The sequence below is a fragment of the Bison bison genome, unplaced genomic scaffold, assembly GCF_000754665.1.
Source record: "Bison bison bison isolate TAMUID 2011002044 unplaced genomic scaffold, Bison_UMD1.0 scf7180017864313, whole genome shotgun sequence".
Lineage (NCBI taxonomy): Eukaryota > Metazoa > Chordata > Mammalia > Artiodactyla > Bovidae > Bison > Bison bison.
The window spans coordinates 2,874,702-2,897,617 of record NW_011494885.1 but is presented as its reverse complement, the minus strand read 5'-3'; the positions used below and the strand labels follow the sequence as shown (position 1 = coordinate 2,897,617).

The following is a 22,916-nucleotide window of genomic DNA, read 5'->3' as shown; positions in this document are numbered from 1 at the left end:
GTCTGGCCTCCCCTGCAATGCGTCAACTGGGGGGAGCCACTGTGTGGTGGTGGTGGGCAGGCTGAAATGTGTGACTGTGTGGAACCGTGAGGCGTAACGAGGGGAAGGGGGAAATTGTGTGACTGTTAGAGAAGCAAATACATCGTCTTCGTGGTCAGGGAATGGTAAAAAGGATGGCGGAAGGTGCAGAAGTACTTTCTTGGTTCTCCCCTCCGACAGATGGAACATGGTGCAATCCAAAATGCTGGTCTGGAAGCCCCGCCCCCAAATGGGCCCTCGGGGTGGCGGGGTCTTCAAGGTTCAGCTTTTAGCCTGAAAGTTCTGCTCTTCGGCCGTCGGGGCAGGTGTCTTCACCGTGAGACACACTCCACAGGTGTGCGAAGCCCCTGTCCTCGCTTCACTTCGCTTATAATCGGTTCAGGGTCTGTGAAACGGGCTGTTCCAGGACAGCCCTGGGAACAAGGTATTAATTCAGTCATTCATTCAATAAGCCTCAATGCGGTGCCTGCTGTAATTCAGGGACCTGTGCTTGGCTGGGAGGGGGAGACCAAACTTCCCAACCATTGTCTTGCTGTCTTGCAGACCACTTGAGTCTTGCACTCCTTGTTCCAGGGTTCCAACCACAGAAGGAAGAAGAGTGGGAAAGTTAGCTGAGACTATTTACTGGCGCTCAGAAACGGCAACACCCCGCCCCCTAACTTCTCTTGTTTTGAATTAGGGCTATATTTGCGTCTGTGCTCTGCCCCCTCTCGGTGATTGGCTGACTAGTGTCAAGTGAGTCCAGCTGGACCAATCTTTATGTTACACCTGGAACAGGATGTAGGCTGAGCCAATGAGACGCCTTCCCTGGGTTTTTGGATCTAGACTTTTGGGGGCAGGAAGTCTTTTCCTTCTGTGTGGTGAGGCTGTGAAGAAATAGATCTGGACCTATCTATGCATATTCAAAAGCAGAGACATTACTTTGCCAACAAAGGTTCGTCTAGTCAAGGCTACGGTTTTTCCTGTGGTCATGTATGGATGTGAGACTTGGACTGTGAAGAAGGCTGAGCGCCGAATTGATGCTTTTGAACTGTGGTGTTGGAGAAGACTCTTGAGAGTCCCTTGGACTGCAAGGAGATCCAACCAGTACATTCTGAAGGAGATCAGTCCTGGATGTTCATCGGAAGGACTGATGCTGAAACTCCAATACTTTGGCCACCTCATGAGAAGAGTTGACTCATTGGAAAAGACCCTGATGCTGGGAGGGATTGGGGGAAGGAGGAGAAGGGGACGACAGAGGATGAGATGGCCGGATGGCATCATTGACTCGATGGACATGAGTCTCAGTGAACTCCAGGAGTTGGTGATGGACAGGGAGGCCTGGCGTGCTGCAATTCATGGGGTCGAAAAGAGTCGGACACGACTGAGTGACTGATCTGATCTGATGACCTTTTGGAAGGAAAGTTATGACCAACCTAGATAGCATATTAAAAAGCAGAGATTATTACTTTGCCAACAAAGGTCCATCTAGTCAAGGCTATGGTTTTTCCAGTGGTAATGTATGGATGTGAGAGTTGGACTGAAGAAAGCTGAGTGCTGAAGAATTGATGCTTTTGAACTGTGGTGTTGCAGAAGACTTTTGAGAGTCCCTTGGACTGCAAGGAGGTCCAACCAGTCCATCCTAAAGGAGACCAGTCCTGGATGTTCATCGGAAGGACTGATGCTGAAACTCCAATACTTTGGCCACCTCACGCAAAGAGTTGACTCATTGGAAAAGACTCTGATGCTGGGAGGGATTGGGGGAAGGAGGAGAAGGGGACGACAGAGGATGAGATGGCTGGATGGTATCACCAACTCGATGGACATGAGTTTGAGTGGACTCCGGGAGTCAGTGATGGACAGGGTGGCCTGGCATGCTGTGATTCATGGGGTCGCGAAGAGTAGGACACAACTGAGCGACTGAACTGAACTGATGACCTTTTTCACACCCTAGAGGAGACAATAAAACTGATTCCAGGGAGAAGCGATGAAGAGGTGGAGTGCCATTTCCTTCCCTGATTCCAGCTTGAGGCCAGCTGCACACTATCATGCCAGGATTTTGATTATATGAGTTATTAAAAATGTCCCATTTATCCCAAGCTGGTTTGAGTTGAGTTTCTGTCACTTACAACCAAAGAATTGTGATGGATGTGACCCAGGCTAAACTCTGTCTTGGTCGTCAGCGTTGGCCCTGAAACAGAGAGGGCCAAGGACCCAGTCATCATTTGCTGAACAAATAAGCAAAGGAAGTCACACACATGCTCTCTCTCCCTGTTTCTCCTGTCCATGTCTTTGAGTCTCAGTTTCTACCAGGAAGACCTTAACTTCTGAATTACTTAGGCCTACAAAACAGTAGATGTACTACTATTAGCACGTTTGAAGACGTACTGTGTTCCAGGTACCATTTCACCTGCTTTGACTGTGTTAGTTCATATAATTCTTACAACCTCCCTATGAGTTTGTTACTTTCACTTTCCACCTTTTGAAAATGTTTTATTGCCACTGGAATTAGATGAGATCAGAGAGGTATAAAGCCTTGACCAAGAACAGAGAAGTGAAGTAGCTTGCCTATGGTCACACAGTAGGAGGCAGAGTCAGGATTTTAATGCCAGCAGTTTGACTGAAAACCCCACACTCTTAACCACATTATACTGCAGGTGGGAGAGATCTTGTTTTCCATTATCCATTTTCTCTGTTTTCCAGCCTAATAGAATTTTAGCTGGGCACATTGCCATCCTAAGTAAAAACGACATTTCCTAACCGTCCTTGTGGTTATGAGTCCTCATTTGACGGAATTCTGGCCCAAAAGGATGTGAGCAGAAGTAATACGTGAAACTTCTGGGTATAACCTTAAAGGGACAGGACATACCTTCCCTATTCTTCTTGCCTGCTGGTAGAGCGGCCATGAGACCAATGGTGACCATACTCACCTGGGACTTTGATGATTTTCCTGAGGAGAGCCCACTTTTCCTTCCCCAGGGTCAAACTTTTATTTGAGAGGGAAATAAACTTTTATATTGCTTAAGCCACTGGTATTTTGGATCACTTGGTTATAACATGTACATGTCCTCTCTTTGGTTACCGCCCTTATTTTGGTGGAAGCCGACTTGTGCCTAATTTAGTGAGAGGTCATGGGGTTCAGGTGTTAACCAGTCATCATGTCCTACTTCCATACCTCTGATTGCTTCAGAGCCAATTGTATGACTTTTTCTCTTTTTTAAAGTTTTTTTGTATTTTTTTGCATGTGTGACATAATTTACACTCAATAAAATACCACAGATCTTAAGTATTCAGTTGAATTGTGTACACCCATGTAACCACCATCCAAGACAAGTTATAGAACACTTCCATCACCCCAGAAGTTAGATCCCTGTGGCTCTTTCTAGTCGATTCCTGTTCCCCTCAAGCAACTATTGTTCTGGCTTCTGTCATTGGAGATTAGTTCTGCCTGTTCTAGAATTTTGTAGAAATGGAATCCATATAGCATGCGTTTTTCTGGTCTTGGCTTCCTTCACTCAATGTAATATTTTTAAGCAAAAGTTGCATGGAACATAGTTACACTGAAATATATTTTTTGTTGATCTGGAACTCAAATTCAACTGGAGTCCTGTATTTCTAATTGCTAAATCTGATGATCATAATGTCAAGGCACTTTCTTTACAGGTTTGGGAAATGATCTTAAGTGACCTTACAGGGGACCAACAGGCTTTGCGGTGTCCTATGCTACAGCCCGGCAAGAATCGTGACAGCAGCTTCAAGTTTTCTGAACTTTAGGAATGATCAATTAACTAAAGCTCAACCCCATTATTGTCAGGGAAATTCAAGTTAAAATCACAATAATACATCAGTCCACATCCTGGCCAGCCACCAAGCCATAATGCTATCTGTTGCTGGGCCCACAGCAGCATCTGGTGGCCTTGTTCTTTCTCTGGCCTCATCTCCCTGTGCTCTCACCTTCACGCTCTCAGCTGCATCAGCCTCTCTGCTGTTGCTGGAACACGTGTGGCTGATTCCTGTGTATGAACCTCTGGATTGCTTCCTCTCCTTCAAATGCTTTCCCCACAATAGTCATGCGGTTCGTCTCCTCCTTAGCTTTGTTCAAGTGACACGTCCTCAGTGATGGCCTCCCTTGATCATCCCATTTAAAATTGTAACTCAACACTCCAGACTCCCTTTCCTTTGCCTTATTTTTTCATAGGCATGACCGCCTTCTCAACTATGATATACTTTTCTTATTTATTCTATTTACAGTTTGATTCTTCTACTGGAATACAAGCTCCATGAGGTCTGGTCTTCTTTTTCTTTTTAAATTTTTGTTTATTTATTTACTGTTGCCTGTGCTGGGTCTGCCTCGCTACATGGGCTTTTGTCTAATTGCAAAGAGCAGAGGGCTACTCTCCGGTTGTGGTGCATGGGCTTCTCATGGCAGTGGCTTCTCTTGTCATGGAGCATGGGCTCTACAGTGCTGCGGGCTTCAGGAGTTGTGCCTGGTTTCATCAGTTGCAGCTCTCGGGCTCTAGATCACAGAATCAGTAGTTGTGGCACACAGGCTTAGTTATTCTGCAGCATGTGGGATCCTCCTGAGTCAGGGGTCAAACCCGTGTCTCCTGCATCTGCAGGCAGATTCTTTACCACCGAACCACCAGGGAAGCTTGGGTCTAGTCTTTCTATTTTATTCATTGTTGTATCTTCAGTACCAAAAGCAGAGCCAGGAATATAACAAGTGCTCAGTAAATATTTTAAAAAATAACTAGATAGAAATGGGGAGGTGGAAATTCTCTTGCAGTGCTGCTGGGAGAGTATGTTGATACAGAGACTCTAGTGAGTGTCCCATTGAGAACAGGCTAGGTTATAGTACAGTAACAACTGCAAAAACCTCAATTAACACAGTAAGTTTCTTTCTCACTCACATAAAATCCACCAAGGGTCTTAGTCTCTCCATGGGACAGCTGTCCTCCCTGTGGTCACTGTGTCCCGGGCTCTTTTCTGTCTCCTGAAGTCCTCTGTGTTGCTACAGCAGGGGAAGGGAGACTGGAGAATGTCCCAGGGAGTTTTCATTGTCTTAGTCGAAGTGACATCTGTCACTTCAGCTCACATTTCATTGTCCAGAACTGGCCACACGGTCCCATGTCACCGCTGGGGGATAGAGAAGTGTATTTTCTTCTGTGCCTCAGAAGAAGAAATAGGAAACAGAATGTGGTGACCATATAATGGTCTTGGTCATGGAGAACTAATTGACCACCTCTATAGACAACTCGAACATGTACATTTGCTAAAAATCTAGTAATTCTGCTCTTAAATGTATCCTTGGTCATTTCTTTCTTTTTTTTAGTATATGTGCTGCCAAAGCAAGCACTCCTTGGTCATTTCAAATTGTTTTTTTGCTTGTTTTGTTTTTGGTTTTTCTTTGGCCATGCCCCATGGCTTGTGGGATCTTAGTTCCCTGATCAGGGATTGAACCTGTGTCCCCCGCAGTGGAGGCATGGAACCCCAATCACTGGACCAGCAGGGAAGTCCCTCAAATTGTTTTGGATGAGCTTCACAATAAGAACCACATTTTACATCATAACCCAGCCATGTTTCATATACATATATATATATATTCAGAAACTATATATTAGTCTGAAACAAAAATTTCAGAAACAGAACTTATTCTTATTATGGGCAAGGCACTCTTGATGTTTTTGAAACTATTCCATTTCATGTTTCAGAAGTTATGCTCATTGTGACCTACTGATTCTACCAGCCTCATTATGTGTGTGTAAGTATGTGTGTGTGTGTGTGTGTGTGTGTATTAGCACTTCCTTATATGGTTTCTTGCCTTATAAACCATTTCAGACTCAAATTGTATAGTTCCTGCTTCAGTTCTAGAATCAATCATTTCTCTAAGGAACCGTGGCCCCTTTGGTTGAAGAATGATGTTAGAAATGAAGATCTGGGCTCTGAGTGTCCTTGTTGCTATTGATGACTGCTTTTTAAAATTCTACCTCTTTGCATTATTATAGTTATTGCTCCAAGTATCCTTAAATTGATCACCTATCTGTAATTACTACCACATTAATTTTTCTTTAAAAATCTTAATGGTTGTCTCACGTGGTCTGGAGGCAGGTGAGACCAGGATTGGTTCAGTGGCTCAATGATGTAACAAAGAGCCCAGACTTTTTTCCCCTTCTGCTCTAGTATCTTCAGTATTTTCTGTCTTCAAGCTCATTGCTTGAAGACAGAAATATGGTGGCAAGATGGCTGCCACGGCTTCAGACCTTACTTCTCAAAGCAGTAACTGAAGTCAGGATGGAATGGAATAAGATTCTTTCATTTCTCTTTATCAGAGAGAATAAACCTTTTCTCAAAACCCCTTCAAGTTTTATTGGCACATAATGGATCACATGATCACTCCTAAGTCAATCGCTAGCAAACAGGAACAAGGTTTAGACCAATCAGGCTTCATCTTTTGGGGCAAGACTTGCTTTCCTTAGTACACTGTCACCTGACGCCTGGACAATACTGGGGTTGGGTTAGCGTGAGAGGGATGTGTGGTGGGAAAAAGGTCCATCCCGTGGAAATGGTTTGGATTTTTCTTGGGAAATTCCTGGGGGGGAAAAAAAAAAAAAGGAGGAGAGTTAAGTTGTCTATGATATGGGGAAAGACTCTTAATCCCCTTCTTTGTGTGTGTGTGTGATAGTCGCCCTCAGTCGTGTCTGACTCTTTGCGATCCTAAGGACTATAGCCCGTCAGGCTCCTCTGTCCATGGGATTCTCCAAGCAAGAATGTTGGAGTGGGTTGTCATCCCTTTTTCCAGGGGAATCTTCCCAACCCAAGGATCAAACCCACATCTCCTGCATTGCAGGCAGATTCTTTACCATCTGAGCCACCAGGGAAGCCCAAGCCCCTTGCTTGACTTGTTTCTATTTTGTCTCCAAACTTTTTCTCCCAAAGCAGTTTCCTCAAATTCACCTTCTTCCTCCCAAAGCTGACTCATCCCAGCATTACTGCATGAGGGCATCCAGGGCTGGAGGGTTGGCCCTACTGTCATCAACGTGTGGCTTCCATGTCTGCACCCAAGCAGCTGTTATAGTCGATAAGTAGCCTGTTACTTCAGTCATGTCTGACTCTTTGCAACCCCATGGACTGCAGCCCTCCAGGCTCCTCTGTCTATGAGGAGGCATTCTCCAGTTAAGAATACTGGAGTGGGTTGCCATGCCCTCCTCTGAGGGATCTTCCCGACCCTGGGATCAAAACTGTGTCTGTTTCCTGCATTGGCAGGTGGGTTCTTTACCACTAGCGCCACCTGGGAAGTCCCAATTAGCAGGAAGGCAAAAAAACAGGCCAAGAAGGGCATTTAGGGACTTCCCTGGTGGTCCACTGGCTAAGACTCCATGCTCCCCAGTGCACAGGGCCCAAGTTTGATCCCTGGTTAGGGAGCTAGATCCCAGATGTTGCAACTAAGAATTCAGATGCCACAACTAAAGATCCCACATGCTGCAGTGGAGATCGAAGATCCCACCTGTTGCAACAAAGACCCAGTGCAGCCAAATAAGTAAATAAATAAATATATCTTTAAAAGAAGAGCATTTAGGATTGTCACTGAGAAGATCAGTAGTTAGGGTAAGTAATTCGAGATGCTGTAACAAACAAACTGCTAAGTCTCAGTGTCTTAACACAAAACTATGTATCTCACTTACACGATGTCTAACACAGCAGTTCCTTTTAGGCAGATGGTCTACAGGGCCCCGGTTCCTTTTCTTTTATGGTCCTGCTCTCCCCAGCGGGTTTCCCAGGTGGCGCTAGCAGTAAAGAACCTGCCTGCCCATGCAGGAGATGTAAGAGACACAGGTTAGATCCCTGGGTCAGGAAGATCCCCCAGAGGAGGCATGGCAACCCACTCCAGTATTCTTGCCTGGAGAATCTCCATGGACAGAGGAGCCTGGTGGGCTACAGTCCACAGGGTGGCAGAGTTGGACACGACTGAGCAACTGAGCACACACACATGCATCCCCTGCACACTCAGACTTCTCTTCTGGATCCTCTATCCAGCCAGAATTTGGGAAAAGAGAAGGCACAGAGCGTCATGCGGTTACTTGTCCTGGAAGCAGTGCATGTATTTTGACCGTTTTTCATTGGCTAGAACCCAGCCCCATGGCCAGCTGTAACTGCAAAAGAGTTACTGGGAAACCTATCTGGCCATTTGCCCAACAAGAGGAACAAGATTTGATGGACAGTGGACATTTTTTGCCACAGGAGATGACCCAGACGTTCCAAACGTCACTTCTGCTTGCATCCTGTTGGTCTAATATTGTTCATGGCTGCTTCTAGCTATAAGAGAGGCTGATTGTGTAAAACTGATACTTTATGGATTTCTAAAACTATGATCGTCTTAGCTTTAAGAATTAATTTTTGGGAAGAATTGGCATGTTCTCTTTTGAAATTTCCTCATTTGACTCCTACTGATGTGGGATAGGATTATTTCTAGGTATTTTAAAGTATTTTTGCTGACAATGTGAAAGGAGCCCAATTTCCTACAACATTCTCTAGCAGCCCAGGATCTATCGACATGATGAGTTTTTATAAGTGATCTTGAATCCAGCCTCCTATTGAAAGCATTAGTTGCTCAGTCATATCTGACTCTGCCATCCTGTAGACCATAGCCTGCCAGGCTCCTCTGTCCATGGAATTCTCTAGGCAAGAATACTGCAGTGGATTGCCATTCCCTTCTCCAGAGGATCTTCCCGACCTAGGGATCGAACCTGGGTCTCTCACACTGCAGGTAGCTTCTTTACTGTCTGAGCCACCAGAGAAACCTCCTATTGAGGTTGATTCTAATACTATACCAGTTTGTTCTCTGGATTATTTCTAGGTTACTACAGATTTACTTTTTTGCTCAGGGCCATTGCTGCTCAAGATATTGTTCTTTCTTCTTTTTGCTTTTTGGCCCCACTGTGCAGCATGTGGGATTTTAGTTCCCTAACCAGGGATGGAAGCTGCGCCACCTGCATTGGAAGCTCAGAGTCTTGACTGCTGGATCACCAAGAAAGTCCCAAGACATCACTGTCTCTGCCATCACGATGCAACCTTTCTTAAAGGATGCTCTGTTTTTGTCTCCAGGATTTTCTTCCAAGTCACTGTCACCCGTGCCCAAGGTTAGATGTGTGCAGAGAGCCAATGACATCTGCAGGTTGACTGCTACCTGACTAACATTTGTCGAAGAGGAAGACTTTAAAATGAGCAACCAAGAATCAGTATTATCCATGGATACATTTATTTATATATTTTCTGGATCATTTGATAATAAGTGGCAGGCCTCACGTCAGATTACCTCTAAATGCTTAAATGTGAATTTCCTAAGAACAAAGACTTTTGCTTATGGGATCACAGTGTGTGTGTTGCTTAGTCGTGTCTGACTCTTTGCAACCCCATAGACTGCAGCCCATCAGGCCCCTCCATCCATGGGATTCTCCAGGTAAGAACACTGGAGTGGGTTGCCATTTCCTTCTCCAAAAGGAACTATAGGAAGAAAGAAAGTGAAGTCACTCAGTCATGTCCGACACTTTGCGACCCCGTGGATTGTAGCCTACCAGGCTCCTTCATCCATGGAATTTTCCAGGCAAGAGTACTGGAGTGGGTTGCCATTTCCTTCTCCAATGCAACCATAGTACAATGATCAGAATCAGGAAATTCAGCAGTGATACAATAATCTAATCTACAGACCTTTATCAAAGTTTGTCAGTTGTTCAAAAAATGACCTTTATAGCAAAAAAAAAAAAAAAAAAAGTTTGTTTTAAACCTTTAATTTACCAGTCAGGATGACATAGTCTATTTAGTTATCATATCACTTTCATTTGGAACAGTTCCTTGACCTTTCCTTTTGTTTTACGACATTGACGGTTTTGAAGGTTTCATGTCAGTTATTTTGTAGACTGTCAGTTTGGGTTGGTCAGATGTTTTCTCACAACCAGATTCAGGTTATATACTTTGAAAGAAGAAAAATTGTTGTAAAAGTCATTCTGTGTCCTCAGTGCCTCTTATCAGGAGGCAGACAATGCATTTTGTCCCATTACTGCCCATGGTGATGTTTCTCACTGTAAAGTTACTCTTTCTCCCTTTGTAATTAATAACTAATCCATAGGGAAATACTCCAACACTGAGTGAATATCAGTTCTCACCAGATCTCCACTTGCTCTCTTTAGATGACTTCATTTTCCCCCCACAGATTGCTTTTCAAGAACCATCCTAAAAGATGGGATCTAAATTATCCAGTCTAAAAGATGAGATCCCCAAACATACATGTGAATGCGTCTTAAGTCACTTCAGTCGTGTTCAACTCTATGTGACCCCATGGACTGTAGCCTGCCAGGCTCCTCTGGCCATGGGATTCTCCAGACAAGAATACTGGAGTGGGTTGCCATTCTCTTCTCCAGGGGAATCTTCTCAGCCCAGGGTTTGAACCTGGGTCTCCGTCATTGTAGGCAGATTCTTTATCATCTGAGCCCCCAGGGAAGCCTCACAAGTACAGAACTCTTCAAAGGCATGGCTGCGATGAGTGCTTTTCTGTCTTTATATGAATTATATATAAATCGTAAACCCTCATCATCTTTTTCACCCCAGAAGTGTAGGACAGCCTAATCTCCATCCCTCCATTAACCCTCTCCCAGGACATAAATGATGGGTACTACATTCAGCAAAGATGCTCCCAGGCGTCCACATCCGTGTCTGTAACCACTAAATAGCAGTGCACAGGACCATTCGCACATATTTCTGCCACCTTCTTTTCTTTCCTGGCAAAACTGTCACAGATATAAAATTTCCGGAGGGGGTGGCTTTGTACTCTGCGAACTCATTGCATGTCTCACCTTGGGGCAAGTGTCGTTGCTTTATTCCATTCATATGGTGAGCATCCCAGCTTGTGGGCAGTTCTGATGGGAAACTTGTCATCCGGGGACCGTGAACCTGGATGGCACAGTTGTATCAGCTTGGCTCCCCCCGTCCCAGGGGCTGGGACCAGCTCTGGCACTGATGGAAGCAGACGTTGGCCTTGGCGGACCTGAAGCACCCGCCAGCAATGCCAATGCCGGTTCTTCCTCCAGATCCCGCTCTGATCCATACACCTGGCGCCCCAGTCTTCCCCAGGTCCCAACTGGATATTCTTTTGATTCCCACTTTTAAAATTAGGAAAGTAAGGTTACCATGGACCAGGGATACATAGATAGTGGCAGAGCTTGGGTTTGGGCACTGGCCTGCCTGGCCCCAAAGGCTGGGATCTTGTTGTTGTTCAGCCACTAAGTCACGTCCGACTCTTTGAGACCCCATAGACTGCAGCACGCCAGGCTTCCCTGTCCCTTACCATCTCCCTGAGTTTGCTTAAACTCATGTCTATCGAGTCAGTGATGCCATCCAACCGTCTCATCCTCTGTCGCCCCTTTCTCCTCTTGCCCTCAATCTTTCCCAGCATCAGGGTCTTTTCCAGGATTTTGACTTTGATGCTATTCTGCTTCTGGAATTATCCATGGACTTATCTAAATGTCTTTGATAAGCTATTCAATAAAAGGCAGATCCAGCCCATGAATCCTTAAATATTCTCCCAAAGAGATACTCTCTCCCCAAATGACACCTTTTGTCCTCAAAACAATTCTTAAGTTCTTGGATTCTTAGGGTTTCAAGACCAAAGCTAGGCAGAATCTTCATCTTCCCATCTCCCCCCCAGTAAAATGTCCCCTCCTCCTAGGGAGGGGGCAAGGAGAGATCCACGGGGAGATTTCACTCTGCCCTAGGCTGCCTTCAAGAGTATGGCAGGTTTTCTTTTCTGGAAATGGCTGCAAAAACCGTCTAGGCTGCAGCAAGGTTTCTAGAATCTTGCTACTCCTGCATCAAGACTGGAGTCTGTGTCTCCTTCCTCGGGAACTGAGAGAGCCTTGGTGACTGCCTTGACTAATAAAGTGGAAGTGATGTTATGTAATTCCAAAGCTAGCTCATAAAAATGCCACACACTTCCAAGCTGTTCTTTTGGGACACTTGCTCTTGGAATCCAACTGCCATACTGTAAGGAAGCTCAAGCAGCCAGAGGAAGAGGAGGAAATGAAGTCTCAAGCCCTCAGTTCCAGCTGAACTTCTCAAATGAGTGTGAGGACACACTCAAATGAGTGTGGCATTTAAAAAAAAATTTGGCCATGCTACACAACATGTGGGATCTTAGCTCCCCAACCAGGGATCTAACCTGTGTCCCCTCCATTGCAAGTGCAATCTTAACCGCTGGATGGCCAAGGAAGTCCCCCAGAGTGTGCCATCCTGAAAGCAGGTGATGTCATGTGGAGCAGAGTCCTGTCATTACCTTCCCTGAATTGCAGTTTTGTGAGCAAAATGAATAGCTGTTGTTTTCAGCCACCGGGTATTGGGGGTGATTTGTTACGCAGCAATAGATAACTGTGACACACACGAAAAACTAAGTAGCTACCAGTTGTCTCTCGGTCTCCACAAGGAATTGGTTCCAGGATCTCTCCCCTGACTCTCCCATTAGATGTCAAAATCCTGAGATGCTCAAGTCCCTTACATAACATGGTATAGTATGTGTGTAGAGGCCATGGACGTTCTCATGTAGACTTTAAATCATCTCTAGATTACTTATAATACCTAATACAGTGTATTTGCTATGTAAATAGTTGTTGGAGCAACTATTCACACATTCACGCTTTTGCTTTTTGGAACTTTCTGGAATTCTTTCAAATATTTTTGATCTGAGGTGGTTGAACCCATGGACGGGGAACCCATGGATACAGAGGGACTGTAATCAGAAAATGGCACAGCTGTTGCCTAGGTCCAGAAAACATTTTTTGCACCGAGTCAGGGCCACACTCTCATCCAAATCCTTCAGAAGAGCAGAACCCTTGGAGTCAGGCAGGCACGAGTTATCAATCAGGAGAATTTAGTAAGATTATGTATCTCAAGTGCTTAGCCAAGAATATAGCATGTAACCGGTGCTCAATAACTGTTAGTCACAATTTACTAGGACTGTTCTATGGGTGGATGTGGAAAGTCTCTTGCTGGATATTCTCTCTAGAAGGTAGGCTGGGAGGCTTCTAAATCTCACCACACTTCCTTTGGGCTGAATTTCTCTGCCTAGAGTCAGAGAGCTTGCATGCTCACTCAGTCATGGCCGACTCTGTGAAACCATGGACTGCAGCCCGTGGATTGTAATGGAATTTTCCAGGCAAGAATACTGGAGTGGGTTTCCATTTGCTACTCCAGGGAATCTTCTAGACCCAGGAATCGAACCTGTGCCTCCTGCACTGGTAGGTGGAGTGTTGCCACTGAGACACCTGGGAAGCCCAGAGTCGGAGAGATCTAGGTTTAACTAACTTGAGCCTCCTCCAGTTTCTGGCTGTGTAACTTTGTGCAAGAGATTTAACCTCTCTGTTTTTGAAGTCCACATCTGCAGAAAGTCAAGAGGTCATATTCCCTCCCTAAGGGGTTGCAATGAAGTTGGCTAGTGTGGAAGGCTTAACACAATGCCTGGCATACAGTAGGTGTCCATACTGTGTGCTGAGAGAGGAGCGGGTATTCCCTCCATCCTCTGCAGAATCTCCAGGGATCTTCGTCCTCGCTCTGTCCTCCACCTCGAGTCTGACCGGGTAAGTGGTGGTGGTGAGAGGTCCAGAGAGAAAAGGAGGGGTGGGGTTCTTCTAGCCGGGTCAGCCCTGTTGTTCTCTCATTTCCCAGCAGCGGGCGCTCTGATGAAGTTAGGATTACAACTCATCTCCATTGCGGTGACCATAGCTAGCCCCGTCTGTGCAGATCTGACTGCACGCGGCTTTGGCTCTCTTAAATGAGACAGGATTCTCAATGTCTGTCTTAAAATTAAGAAATCTGGCAGAGTCACGGGCCTTTATATTCACTATATTTGTGGAAGAAAAGTGCCAACCATCCTCTTCTGATGGAGAGAGAAAACCGACAAGTATTTATTCCTTTTAATAATAGAGATGATGTTATCACCATGGCAACAAATGATCAAGGAAGACAACCAATCAGAACTGCAGGTTTCTCCCGGAGGTTATTTTTCTCAAGACATGGCAACAATTTTTAGGAGACTCTCAGAGACTCTTTTGTTCAACTTATCCTTCAAGGACAGTCTTAAATGAACAGACCAGGTTGGTGACAGGAACTCAGCCTCCAGGTTGCACAGGAAAACCAGATGGGTGCTCTCAGTTTGCTTGCTTATGGGATGGATTCTTTAGATGGTTTATTATGCAAAACAGCATCTCTGTGTGTAGCTGCAGGGGAGAAAGGACATCTTTGCCTCTTTTTTACATTTTAAACATTATTTTTATTAAAAATTTCAAATCACTTTTTCACACTCCCTTGGTTAATAGTTGGGGACTTGCATGTTAAAGAGCTGGTTCTGAATCTCTTGGGTTGACATCACAGAAAAAAGCAGCACCTTGATCTTGGACTTCTCAGTCTCCAGAAGTGTGAGAAAATATATGTCCGTTGTTAAAGCCACCCAATTGAGGGGATTTTGTCATGGAAGCCTAAGCAGACTAAAATATTGAGTTCCCTTCTTCTGCCCATAGTCTCAGTGGCCCACAGACTAACACACACCTCTCTTTCACCTCTGTCCCCTAAACACTCCTGAACAAGGGATTTTGTCCCAGATCAGTCTGAGTGGGTAGAGTTTGAGAAAAAGTTCTATTTTCCTAGAATTCTTCTCCGGTTGAGGCTTTGTCATAATAACCAGTCTTCATCTTACTCCCTTTCCAGCTGTGTTATGTACACAATAAAAATACACACACAGAAACTGAGCTCTGTAGAGCTGCAGCTTCTCAACAGAAGCTCCTCTAAGTATTTTGAAGAGAGAAAATTTAATGCAGGAGATTTACTAGCAAGGTGTCCATAGGGTCAGAAAAGCCAGAGCCAGAAAGGATGGTGGGGGCAAAAAGAAGTAGCATATATCAGTCCTTTGTTCCTTTTTTATGGCTGAGTAATATTCCATTGTAGGGCTTTCCTGGTGGCTCAGTGGTAAAGAATCTGCCTGCAATGTCGGATGCAGTCTGTGGTGTCGTAAAGAGTCGGACATGACTTAGCGACTAAATAACAACAGCGTTGCATTCTATGGATATGCCGAACTTTGGATTTTTAAAAAATATTTACTTATTTGGCTTTGCTTGGCCTTAGTTGCGGCATATAGGAGCTTTTCGTTGCAGCAGGTGGGATCTAGTTCCCTGACCAGGGGTGGAACCCAGGCCTCCTGCTTTGGGAGCCCAGAGTCTTAGCCACTGGACCGCCAGGGAAGCCTCCTGCCATACTTTATTTGTTTATCTGTTGATGGCCATTTGGGCTGTTACTACCTTTTGGCCATCATGCATAAGGCTACAATGAACATAAGTACGCAAGTTTTTGTTTGAATACTTCAATATTTCTTTTCTTGGGTGATGAAAAATGCTCTAAAATCGATGGTGCTGATGGTTGTGCAGCTCAGGGAATGTACCCCAAGCCACTGACTAGTACACTTTCAAAGGGTGAGTTTTATGGTATGTGAATTATATATCAATTAAGCTGTTACAAAAACCCTGAAAACGCTCAAACTTAATTTTACATTTACCCACATACATTTATGATAGGAGGCAAAGCACACAAATTCTTCCTTCACAGGTCTGGACCTTTCATTCTCCAGGGCTTTGTCACAGCAGGATGCCCTTGTGTGTGTACCTGTGTGAGCTCAGATGTGTCTGACCCTTTGCAACCCCGTGGACTGTAGCCCGCCAGGCTCCTCTGTCCCTGGGATTTCCCAGGCAAGAATACTGGAGTGGGTTGCCGTTTTCTCCTCCAGGACATCTTCCCCACCCAGCGATGGAACTCCAGTATCTGGCATCTCCTGCATTGGCAGGCAGATTCTTTACCACTAGCGCCACCTGGGAAGCTCTTATGGTAGTTGCTTTTCTTACATGGCAGCTCAAGTCTCCAAGTGTTCTTGCCTGGAGAATCCCAGGGACGGGGAGCCTGGTGGGCTGCCGTCTATGGGGTCGCACAGAGTCGGATACAACTGAAGCGACTTAGCAGCAGCAGCAGCAAGTCTCCAAGAGATCAAGATGGAACTGCTTGTCCTCTTAAAAGCTAGGTCCTGGACTGGCATAATGCCACTTCGGTCATATTCTGTTGGTCAAAGCAATCAGGTGTTCTGGCCCAATCAGTCTAAGATTACCAGGAATGAGTCTTTTGTATTATTTATTCAGTTCAGTTCAGTCGCTCAGTCGTGTCCGACTCTTTGCAACCCCATGAATTGCAGCACACCAGGCCTCCCTGTCCATCACCAACTCCTGGAGTTCACTCAAACTCACGTCCATCGAGTCAGTGATGCCATCCAGCCATCTCATCCTCTGTCATTCCCTTCTCTTCCTGCCCCCAATCCCTCCCAGCATCAGAATCTTTTCTAATGAGTCAACTCTTCGCATGAGGTGGCCAAAGTATTGAAGTTTCAACTTTAGCATCAGTCCTTCCAAAGAACACCCAGGAATGATCTCCTTTAGAATGGACTGGTTGGATCTCCCTGCTGTCTAAGGGACTCTCAAGAGTCTTCTCCAACACCACAGTTCAAAAGCATCAATTCTTCGGCGCTCAGCTTTCTTCACAGTCCAACTTTCACATCCATACATGACCACTGGAAAAACCATAGCCTTGACTAGACGGACATTTGTTGGCCAAGTAATGTCTCTGCTTTTGAATATGCTATCTAGGTTGGTCATAACTTTCCTTCCAAGGAGTAAGCGTCTTTTAATTTCATGGCTACAATCACCATCTGCAGGGATTTTGGGGCCCCCAAAAATAAAGTATGACACTGTTTCCCCTGTTTCCCTATCTACTTGTTTTTGCTAAGTCACTTCAGTCATGTCCGACTCTATGCGACCCCATAGAAGGCAGCCCACCAGGCTCCCCCATCCCTGGGATTCTCCAGGCAAGAACACTGGAGTGGGTTGCCATTTCCTTCTCCAATGCATGAAAGTGAAAAGTGAAAGGGAAGTCGCTCAGTCGCGTCCGACTTTTCGTGACCCCATGGACTGCAGCCCACCAGGCTCCTCTGTCCGTGGGATTTTTCCAGGCAAGAGTACTGGAGTGGGGTGCCATCGCCTTTTTAAGGCTACCATAACAGTGTCTACAACTTAAGTAAATACAATCCTGCTGTTCTCCCACTGACCACCAGATAGCGCACTGGATGTAATACTAATACTTGAGACCGGAAAAACAGTTGGGGGTATAGCTCAGTGGTAGAGCGCATGCTTAGCATGCATGAGGCCCTGGGTTCAATCCCCAGTACCTCCATCTTTGTTTGTATTTTGTGCTTCCCTAGTGGCTCAGACGGTAAAGAATCTGCCCGCAATGCGGGAGACCCAGATTTCATTAGATCCCTGGGTTGGGAAGATCCCCTGGAGAAGGGAATGGCTACACACTCCAGTATTCTTACCTGGAAAATTCCATGGACAGGGGAGCCTGGCAGGTTACAGTCCACTGGGTCGAAAAGAGTCAGACAGGACTGAGTGACTAACACAACAGGTAGAAGAGCAGACACTGCTAAATGCTTTTGTTAATTTAGTTGAGATGAGACTTTTGATTTCTTTCTTTAAAAAAATTATTTATTTATTTATTTTTGGCTGCACTGGGTCTTCATTGCTGTGCTCGGGCTGTCTCTAATTGTGGCGAGTCGGCTCTAGAGCGCAAGCTCAGTAGTTGTGGTATATGGGATCCTGCCAGATCAGGGATGGAACCCATTTTCCCTGCATTGGCAGACTGATTCTTAACCACTGCACCACCAGGGAGGTCTGAGTCTTTCAATTTCTTTATCTAAAAGCAAGTCTAGAAAAGACTTGGGCCTTTATTTCGTAATGTTTGTGGAAAGATAGAAGTAATCTTTTCCTGGTTTGATAGAGAAGACCTACAGTTATTTATTCTTTAAAAAAAAAATACACAAAGGCTATTTAGTCTTGCTATCACCATGGCAACAAATAATCAAGGAAGACAGCCAATCAGAAACCTAGGCTTCTTTGAGAGGTTATTTTTCTTTGGAAATTGCAACAATTTCTATGAGAGTCTCCAAGACCCCTATTCAAAATCTCTTTCCCAGGACAGGCTTGAATGAACAGAGAACAGAGGAGGTTGGTAACAGAAAAATTCACTCAAGCCTTCTGGTTGTAAAGGAAAATAAGATGAATGTTTTGGGTTTATTTGCAATCTGTCGATTTATCGAAGCTGATTTGATTTACTGATTGATTTATTGTCTTTTGGCTATACCAGATGGCTTGTGGGGATATTGGTTCCCCAACCAGTGTCCTTGATAGCGAAAGCACAGAGCCCTAACCGCTGGACTGCCAGGGAGTTCCCTTGCCTGAAGTTGATTCTTTAGAAGGATTTACGATGCAAAATAGAATCCCTCTCATTGAAAGTACAGGAGAGAAGGGACATCTTTATCTCTCTCGCTTTCTTTTAATGTTTAAAAATTATTTTTGCCCTGTGCATGAATTCACCTCGGTCATTAATAATGTTGATTGGATAATCTGACAATCACTTCTAACCTCTTCCCATGTATTGCTATGATACTATAATAGGTGATGGACAGGGAGGCCTGGCATGCTGCAGTCCATGGGGTCACAAAGAGTTGGACAAGACTGAACTGAACTGATAATAACTAAAAAGGTCAGCGCCACTGTTTTCCAGACCCACATGCAGCTACCGGTATGTGGTAACCTAGTTCTGGGCAATGAGTGTGCTGGAAGCTTTGGGGAATTATTTTTGCTGCTGGATAAAAGAGTAGAAGCATGAGAGGAAAAGACTCTGTCATCACCCCTACCTCCCTGCTTTTTTTCTGGTTGTATGAGAAGGTGATGTCTGGAGCTTGGCAGCCACTTTGTAACCTTAAGGCAACAAGGAGGAAGGCAAAAGCCCACAAGTGGAGGAATCGATTCTTGGTTCTCAGTAACACACTTGATTAAATCCGGAAGCCTCTTTCCTCCAAAATTTTAATTAAAAAGCTGAGAAATGTCATTATTGTTTACGTGTGCTGTCAGTTTGGTTATCTGTAACTTGTAGCCAAGACACCCCAGGCTGAGCCATGTTCCTTTCCAGATTATGCTAGAGCAGGGCTCCCAAGCTCAAATATCCACAGAGACCAGGTAGCTGATGTGAAAATGAAGCTACTATAACCTTAGTTTCCTTTTATTTGCATAAACTTATAAAAGGAAGAAAAAAAAGCACACATCCATTTCTTAATGCCAGGAGACTCCCCACTTTCTGGACAAAGTGAGTTAATCATAACAGGATCAGTGATGCTTTCATCAGGGAGTTAAGTATTTGCAGCCAGAGCAATGAGCTTTACTTCCTATTTTAAAAACATGCAATGGATAAATAAAATTTCCCACCCCCAACATTTAGAACATGCTTTGCAGGGTGAAGAGTTACATTCCAGAAGAGATCAACCGAAAACAGTGGGGTTAAAGTGGCCCCTGCTAGGCAATCTTCTCATTCATTCATTCATTTATCCATTCATTCAGCTAACACTTATCTTCTTCTCGGTGCCACACATAGTTCAAGGCGATGGGGACACAGCAGCGAACAATCAGGCACTGGTTCCTGTTTGTTTGGATCTCACATTCTTGAAACCTAATTAGAACCTTTCCCCACCTGTCTGGGAAAGATTTGTGTCAACAGTCTCTCCAGGGGACTTCCCTGGTTGTCCGGTGGTTAAGACTCTGTGCTTCCAATGCAGGGGGTGTGGGTTCAATCCCTGGTCGGGGAACTAAGATCCTTTATGCCTCATGGTATGCCTCCCCCCAAAAAAATAAAACCACAACAGTCTTTCCAGGCCAAAGTTTCTGATTGTTATGTGCTGACTTGTGTCATTCCCCAAATTCGTATGTTGAAATCCTAACCCCAGCACCTCAAAATGTGACTGTATTTGGAGATAGGATGCTTAGAGAGGCGATTATGTTAAAATGAGCTTAAATTGGACTAACAGGTCCTAATCCGATAGGACTGGTGGTATAAGAAGAGGAAGTTACGGCACAGACCCAGGGCAGAGCTTATGGGGACACAAAGAGAAGTCGCCTGCAAGGCAAGGAGAGAGGCCGCAGAAGAAACCAACCCCTGCTGACAGCTTGATCTCAGACTCCGGCCTTCAGAACTATGAGAAAATTAATTTCTGTTGTTTCAGCCACCGAGGCTGTGGTGCTTTCTTCTGGCAGCCCAGGCAAACAAATACATCCAACAGCGCTTCTAAAAATTTCTTAATTTTAATTTATTTATTTAGTTGCATTGGGTCTTAATACAGGGTGTAGGCCTACTCGCCTCAAGGCATGTGGAATCTTGGTTCTGCATCAATGCTCGAACATACCTCCCCTGCATTGGAAGGTGGATTCTTAACTATTGGACCACCAGGTAAGTCCCCCCATCAGCACCTTTGAAACTTGGGGCCAATGGTTTCAATCCTAGTTCTAATCAATGCAGAATCTAAGTACTTGAGACTTATTTTTTTTTAATTTCCAGGAATACCCTAACGATCCAGTGGTTAGGATTCTGCACTTCCACTGCAGGGGGCATGGGTTTGATTCCTGGTCGGAGAACTAAGATCCCACATGCTGTGGTGCTGTCCAAAAAACAAAACAAAACAACCCTGGATTAAAAAAATTCCACAAAAAGATGAGTCATTTATCACATGCATACGCACCCAAGTTTTCTGTCGACTATTCTATGAATTGTCTGTACATGCTTCCTATTTATCCTGTGAAGTCCTTCTCTGAACTGTTCCCCAAAGGCTTCGGATTTGTTCACTTTCCTGGGGCATAGTAAGCCCAAATCACAAATATGTAGTGTTTGATTGGGTTTCCCAGGTGGCACTAGAAGTAAAGAACCCACCTGCCAGTGAAGGAGACGCAGATTCAATCCCCCTGGGTCAGGAAGATCCCCTGGACGGGGGCATGGCAACCCACTCCAATATTCTTGCCTGGAGAATCCCATGGACAGTGGAGCCTGGCAGGCTACAGTCCATGGGGTTGCAAAGAGTCGGACACGACTGCAGCGACTTAGCATGTGGCAATATTTGATTCTTTCAGCCATTAGATCTAAATCTTCTGCTACAAGGGATCTGTTCTGGGTGGGGTTCTTTACCCTCCATCAAATGGTATAGTGTAGATAAGGGGTGTACAGACTCTCAGTGCTTCAGCTGGGATGGTCAACTGCAGCGTCTGCCCACGACCTCTCCATGTGGCTTAGGCTTCCCAAAACTTAGCAGCTGGGTTTTCCAAGACACTTTCCCAAGAGCAAGTGTTCCAAGAGTCAGTAAGCAGAAGCTGGCAGCCTTAAAATGTCACCACCACTTTCTTCTTAATAAACTCCATCTCCAGATGGGGAGGCCACTAGATAAGGAATTTGCACTTACCTTTAGTTCATCACATTAATCTAGTAATTTTACACGCATTAGCTCAATCAGTTCTCAAATAACCTCCTCACGATGTTGACATCACCATTCCATCATTTTTACAGAAGAGGTTCTGAGATGTTGAGTGGTCTCTGGTCTGGGCAGCCCTGCTGTTGTGTCATCATCGTCCAGCAGAGGGCGCTCCACACCCAGTCCCCCTCCTATTTCTCTGGCTCCTAATAGCCGCAAAGCCAAGGCTTATGTTCACCTCCTGCCTGTGAAAAAGTCAAAGTGTCAGTCGCTCAGTCGTGTCCGACTCTTTGCAACCCTATGGACCGTAGCCCGCCAGTCTCCTCTGTCCATGGAATACTCCACGCCTGGGGCTGTATTAAATACATTTCTTGGACGATCACAGCTAAACTTCACAAGAACATCTGAGGTTGAATTTTACAGATGAGGATGTTGAAGCTTAGGGAGGTAAGGGCCAAGGTCGCCCCCATAGTCAGTGGCAGTTGAAGGGCTCAGCTGAGGACAGCCTGATCCCCAAACTTGCTGTCCCAGGAAGGTTCCTGCAGCGCAGAGGGGGTCCCATCTCCCAGCACGACCCAGACAGCAACTCCCAAGTTGGCTTCTGTCCCTGGGCATCCAAAGTGGGGCTCGGACAGTCCAGCCGGGCTGTGGGGACACACCCAGGCCTTTGTGCCTCCCTCGAGATGTGCGGGGGTGAGGGGGTGCCTCCTGATCTCCTGGGGATGGGATCTTGGTCACAGATACACAGATGGCTCCAGGATAAGAGGACCTGGAAGAGCAGAGATGGAGATGGTGATTCAGGGAAAACTTTGCGATGGACAGTGGGGGCTGGTGCCCACGTCACCACAGGGATGAGAACACATCCCAAAAGCATCCGCACTTGAGACAGTGTGTGCTGATGCTCTGCAGAGCCAGGCTGGGCTATCTGGGTGGACTCTAGGGCTAGGCTGCACTCCCTCCTGGGAACATTTCCTCCCCTCCTAAAGACAGGCCTTGGGGCAGCTTCAACACCGGCCCAGACCAGCCTCAGCCCCTCACAGGTCCCTGCTAAGGGTCCCTTCTGGCATTTAATTCACCCAGATGCTGAACTGGGGAAACCTATCCCCTTAAATTATCACCTTAAGTCAGGGGCTACAAATCAGTGCTGGGGGTGCGGAGTGGACAGCCAGCCAGGGACCCACAGACCTGTGGGAAGGGCGATGCCCATCATTGCTACTGAGAAAACCTGGAAATCTGGATTTTCCGTGAACGGCTCTGAATTGAAAATCTTTGCAAATAATTAAGGTTTCTGTTAAACACTATGCAGGTCGAGTGACAGATTCAGCCTGTGGACACCAGCAGGAGGCCTTGGCGCTGAGAAGCTGGTGCGTTTGTTCCAGCTGCACTTCAGATGGGCAGTGTCTTTCCCTCTCCCCCTTCCCCTCCTCCCCTGCTCCTGGTGCCCTGGTCCCCACCCCTCCCTTCCCCTCCCCCACCTCTTCTC

At 45.6% G+C, this 22,916-nt stretch overlaps 1 non-coding gene across 1 annotated transcript; it reads left to right on the top strand.

Moving 5' to 3' along the window:
* The first annotated feature begins 17,247 nt into the window (after nucleotides 1-17,247).
* TRNAA-AGC lies at nucleotides 17,248-17,319 on the top strand. The gene has a single exon. It is a non-coding gene; the product is annotated as a tRNA-Ala (tRNA).
* Nucleotides 17,320-22,916: the final 5,597 nt, after the last annotated feature.